Raw genomic sequence first — 6,583 nt, 5'->3', positions numbered from 1 at the left:
TCTTATGACTACGAATCTAATTGCTCGGAACTGCGATTGTGACTACATCAGTTATGATCTAAGACAGATTTTACCAACAGGCTAAAAACCCGGATTGGAACCTGATTTCAATGATTACGTACACCTTGTTGTCTGTCAGAAACGCCCACACTCACAGTGGGTTAAAATTTCTGTAGCAGTAGGCATCTGAATATGATATTTTTATAGTACAAGGACAAACATTTGATTGCCACGAGATATTGAACGCATTTAATATGCATTTAACGTTTAATATACTATAATGAAGCTAAGGGTTTAATTCTAATTAATAGATAAAATTGAAACAGTAAAAAGAAAATATAATAAATGAAATCTAATAAGTAAAATTTGAATAGTGTAATGTGTATCTACATTTCTATGCTATAATAACTGGAAAAGAGAATATTTGTAATATAACGCGCTTTTAGTGAAGCACCAGTTACGCAGTAGGCTTTAGATTTTTAAAGTTAGGAAAGGAGGCAGTAGCTAAATTCTTGTTTGTAGTGAAATTAAAGTTTTCGTGAACGGTCTTGGGAAGAAATAAAGTTAAACAAAATATTCGATAAATAATGATGTCAGTTGCTGAAATGAAGCAGTTGGATTTTAGACTTTTACAGTTGGGGAAAGAGGCAGTACCCATACTCTTATTTGAATTGATTTTTGTTTGTTTCAATCTTAATTTGAATTTTTAATTAGATCTTTATTCATTTTAAGGTTTATTTATTCATTTATATTAGTACATGTTGTATATTTGTATACTATGATTGTTTGTTTAGTTTCTATTCGTTTTGGATTTTATTTATGCTACAATAGTAAAATACTTGTGTGCGTTTTAAGCTTGATTTGCATATTCAATTTAAGTTGTACTCGTTTTAAGATTTATTTATTCATTTATATTAATACGACAAAAAAACAAAAGCAATACGAAACCAGAAGGATGGAACTGCAAGAATACTGCAAGAAGAGTAAAGAAAACTAGACACAACATTAAAAAAAGTAAAACCAAAAACAATTGACCCCCCTCCCACCAAGAAAAGCAAACCAAATGTGTTTAAGCTACTCCAATCAAATCCAAATCCATAATAAGAGTCCAGTCTAATACAGGTTAGATTTTAATAGCTTTTAGTTTCAATGACGAACAGTTCTGATTTTTACTTTCTCTTCTTCCCTTGATTAGTCGTAATCCCTTTTTTCTTATTGTTAGACGTTTCTGTTCTTTGATGATTTTTATAGGCAATGAACATACCTCATTTGACACATATTGCTTATTTAAAAAACTAGCGTTCTTTTTTTATAATTGCTTGTCCTTTCCCAGTGGCTGGCGTTAACCCATCTGAAATATACCCACCCCCTGAGAAAATAACCCTCCACGGATCCCCTTGAAAAATTCCACCCCCGCGCAAAGGAATAGAACTCTCAATTTCTGATCCAGTAAACAAACTGAAGTTTCTGCGACCTTGAGTTGGAGGTGTGGATGAGGAAGGGACAGTCATCCTCATCTACGAAATGAATTCTGCTCATTTTAGGGTTTATTGTTATTCTCAACTTTCATAATAACAGCGCAGACCAGAAATATTCCCAGCAATCGTAAGGGAGTCGATATCAATTTCACATTTTTGATGTATTTTTAAAGTTTCTTTTGTGCCCGTCCCCCAAAAAACCTATGCTGGAAAACACCTTTTAGCTGCTTTTTTGCTGGAAAGAGAAGCATATTACTGGCCGGATAATAAACACATTCAGAAACTAAAGTCCTTTTCATATGAAAGTGTGCTAAGAAAAATTTTTCACCCCAGATCACCTGCAAGAAATTTTCTGGGTGGAATTTTCAGTTAGAATAAAATTGTCCTGCGGGAATTTCCCTGGAAAGGGGAACGGGAATTTTTACGTGTAAAGAACTTCCCAAGGTGGATTTTTTCCGTGGATAAATTTTTCATGGAGGGAGGAGCCAGATTCCTCGGTATTAATAAAAACAATCAGAAATTAAATTATAAAGAAGTTTCTTCAACTGGAAGTAAGGAGCAACATTAAGACTCAAACAGACAGAAATTATTACGTATATGAAAGGGGTTTTTCCCCTCCTCAAGACCTTGCTATTTACGCTGAAGTTTTGACTTATTGTTCAAATTTCTTAGGAAAAACTCCTGAAACATCTTGCCGTTTAATAGGAATGATCTTAATAGGAATGATTTTTTTTAATTTGCAATCGCCTGCCATGAAAGAATGTTGGTTGGTGGAAAATAGGGAGAGGGGATGGTGCCTGAAACCACTTCGATGGAGCCGGATTATCCGGTGTGATCTGGATAACAAACAGATATAAAAATTAAATAAAAATATCTTTAATTGCAGAACAACATTAGAAAAGACAAAAGTTAGTCCATATATGTGTGGTGCTGCACCTTCCTAAATCTTTTACTCATTAAATTAACGTCTCTATTGCTTTGACAAGGCTTTTTATTCTAATTAAAGGACCCTAATGTTTATTAAGTCTTTCTTAAGGAATTGGGAAAAAAGTCAAACTTTAGTGTAAAGAAAGAGGGGTTTAAGAGGGGAAGCCCCCTCGTGTATTGAGAAACGTCGTTTATTTAAAGTTTTAATTTTGGTCCTTACTTTTAGTTGAAAAGCTTGTTTTTTCTATGTAATTTTGTAAAAGGTTTACTATTTTGCAATAAAAGATAGATCATTAATACAGGATTCTGTTTAATGGACAATTCTTCTGGGCCTGATCTGTTTTGGTGGGCATTTTCAGGCTGAAAAATCTCTTCCTAGCTAATTTATCCTAGCTAAAAATCCTAGCTAAAAATCCTTCGTAGCTAAAAATCTCTTCTTAGCTAATTTATCTACTATGGGCTGCCTCCCCGCAGCTGCTTAAAATTTGTAGGCATGGATACATAATGAGTAGGAGGTAATAGCTTGAAACTGTCTGCTCAAGATTTCGACTCTTGTTGATAGAAGCGTATTGCCAAGTGCTGAAAACCCATGTTTTGACAAAGAATAGGCCCAGCATTGCGCAAAGCATTCCTTCATACTGGAGGTTCCAGGGACTTCTTGGTGTACGGTTCTATGCTGACTTCGGCGCTTCGATGTAGACTTGAGAAAATGTGTTGGTTCCCGTCTTGCATTGGTATCAGTGACCCTAGCTTTTTCTGAGACCAACATAATTTCAATGATTTAAAGAATATGAAAATCGAAACTTGGAATGTTCTGAAACTAAGAATTTACCATAATATCAACATTTTTACTGATGAATTGAGACAATTCAAAATGGAGTTATTAGGGGGTCTCAGAAAATCATATCCCAGAGGAGGGAAATATGACATTAGGTGATATAGAATTTGTTTACTGAGGCAAGAAGGATGGGATACATAGACAAGGAGTAGGGCTTATGATGAATGAGAAACATGCTAAATCTTGTTTAAGCTGTGAAGATATGAATAACGTGAGTACTAATCACTCATTTTATGACTAAAAGCTCAGGGTATTAGTTATAGTAGTATATGCCCCTGAAGAACCAACTAGCGGAGATAATAGTGATTCAGATGAATTTTACTTACAGTTACAGAAGAAAATAGACAGGGTCCTAGATATAAATATGGTGTTTTCATTAGATTTTAAAGCGCAGGTCAGTAGAGGGATAGATGATATCTTAGCCAAGGCAAATTTGGTATAGGAAAAGAAAATAAAAATGGTTACAGACTGTTGCAACTTTGTAGGAATAACATTCTGGATATAAGCAATAAGGTATTTGGTGATAAAATGGCCCATCAGTTAACATGTAAGACAGCAAATCTTATTGATTGTGTTATTGTAAGCCAAAGATTGGCAGGATATATACAAGATAGAAATATAGGAGTATATAGGAGTGCTGATATCGAAGTAAAAAGTAAAGATCACAATCGGGTATTGTCTAGGGTTAATTTAAAGTTGAAATCCATCAAGAATAACTACCTCCCGGAAAATTATGATGTTAGTAAACTCCAGGATGAGATTTTGAACGAAACTTTTCAGGAACAGTCGAATACTAACCTGGAGAGTTTAAAATTTGACAATGTGGAAGATGGATGGAATTATCTTAGGAAATCAATTCGTGAAGTTGACATGGTGTCTTAAGAAAGAAGGCTAAGATTGAAGCTAGGAATAATAATGAAAAAATTCTATGTTTAATAGTAAGAAGAAGGGGTTTGTACAAGAATTATCTGAGTGATAAATCATATGAAAACAAAAGGAATGTAAAGAAAGTGGAAAAAGCATTAAAATACGAGCTAAGGAGGTGTGAAGTGGAGGAATGGATATAACTTCCGAGGATCTGGAACATCCAGCTATACTGCATATTAGTAAAATATTTTACTAGTATGTTAATAAATTGAGAGGGAGCAGTCAATCTGGATTTGTCCCAGTTGAAAATAAGAAAGGGGCCTCAATTAATGATAAGAAAAGAGTTAAAGAGACATGGGCAGAACGTTTTGACAATGTGCTAAACCGAGATATATTTGCAAGAAAAGATACAGAACAAAAAAAAAAGTTTGTGATATATTAGATGTGAAGAAAGTTTTGTTTTGTGAGGAACAATTAATGACAGTACTAAAAGAATTAAAAAAATAATAAGACTCCTTCATTTTTATGGTAAGCATTTACGTCAGCGAAGCTTGTTTTTATATTGTTCAATGTTTGGAAAAAAATTGTGCAAAATACTCTTTAATCACATTGTTTGTTATTAAGCTTTGGCAAAGCGAAGAGTTTGATCAATTTGAGCAAAAAAAAAAATGATCGGAGATCGCTCAACACATCCAATTTAAAGCGAAACATCTCATTGTAAAACTTATCTAAAAACAGGCTTGTTGCAAAACAGTAGTTCGCTTTGGATGCATGAGCTAATTGCGTATATCTTGTGCATAGATTGCCTCTGCATCGTCTTTGCCAACGTAGCGTTATTCAGCCATGCAAGGGGGAAATGTGACGCAAATTATGCAAACAAGGTGCAAATTTTTCTGGGTTCTGACCATAACTGATATATGACTGCGACTACAATAACTACTCACGTCTGCAGCTACATACGACTGTGACTGCAACGACTCACGACTGCTACTGTGAATATTTATAAGTGTGACTCCATTTGACTATGAGTTCTTGTAACTATAGCTGTGCCTACTTGCGACTGGTACTACTGTCAATGCTACTACTACTGCTGCAATACTACTTCTACTACCACCACTGCTACAATTGGACTAATTCAAAAGATTTCGAGTACATCTAGGGTGTTGAAATGGTACAGATACCATATCTTAGGAATGGAATAGGGTTTTAAGTTGTAAATTTCGAAAAAAAAAATGATAGGGATGTAAAACTAAATCAAGCAAAACGATGTGTGTTCAGATTGTCAAAAGAGTGTCTGTATAGTATCCCAAGACAAACTTAGGATAAAATTTCTGTAACTCAGGATACACCCAAAAGAAAATACTTGACTTTATTTCTATTCATATTTGGTATAATTTAGCTCTTTTCATTTCTACAAAAACTACTTTTGCGGAAATTTTTAAAAGTAATTTCCAAAAAAGTGCGAATGACTAATATCTTTAAAGATTAAGATCTTAAATTTCCAAAATTTTTAAAAGTAATTTCCAAAAAAGTGCGAATGACTAATATCTTTAAAGATTAATATCTTAATCTTTAAAGATTAAGGTTGCAATAGCTTTACTCCCGTTTTTGGTAGTTTTTATTCTCTCTAAATTCAGATTGATTATTAATTTTAGTATCTCATCCTTACAGGATTCATTTTCTCTTACCTTCTCAGCTTTATTTACAATGTTGGTATGCAATCTAGTCCTGGTAAATTTTTTATTTAATTTTTAGCTTTTCTGTATTTGTGGTATCTTGGCTCAGATGCTGTAGGATCGTCACTTCCCTGCTCATAGTAATCCTGTCGGGATGTGTTTTGGCAAGTTATCCCTAAATGCTTTTTATTTCCTTATGAAAAAATTAATTTACTTATTTATGGAAGTATTAAGTATATGTTATTGTTATGTTTGAAGTAATTACTTGTTTGAATTTCTCTTTGTTTTCGGCTTCAGTTATCCACTGATAGTAATTTCGGGTGCGTTTCTTTACTTGTCCAATGGGATTTTTACTAATCGAGGTTTAACCCCTAAAAGATAGCAACAAATACTTGTCTGGCCACGTGTCACTGAAAACGGCAAGATTAATTGCGGGAATAACAACATTGGTCACGTGTAATTATTGCTTTAATGCTATGTGAAGTTCTGACAAGGAAGAGGCTGGGACTTCGGGCCTGTTTCTAATTTTACAGGCAAGTACACCTTCAGCAATTATTTCAGAGCTGGTTAGCCTAATACAATTTGTGTGGCCAGAAGTTTAATTGTAAGATTTCAAATTGTGGTTGTCATTTGCCTTTTTAAGTCATTCCATTCAAGATGCTTTGGATATTTTTTATTGTGATAAATTGTCTTAATGCTCTGAGAAGGGAAAACTATTTCAATTCCATAGGATAGGAACATTTTGGTAGGCTAATTAATTCAAAGTCTTAAATTAGCCAGGGAAGTGTGTTTTCACT

The sequence above is a fragment of the Artemia franciscana genome, chromosome 13 (genome assembly GCF_032884065.1).
Source record: "Artemia franciscana chromosome 13, ASM3288406v1, whole genome shotgun sequence".
Taxonomy (NCBI): Eukaryota; Metazoa; Arthropoda; class Branchiopoda; order Anostraca; family Artemiidae; genus Artemia; species Artemia franciscana.
The sequence above is the reverse complement of the archived record's forward strand: the minus strand, read 5'-3'. Positions refer to the sequence as shown.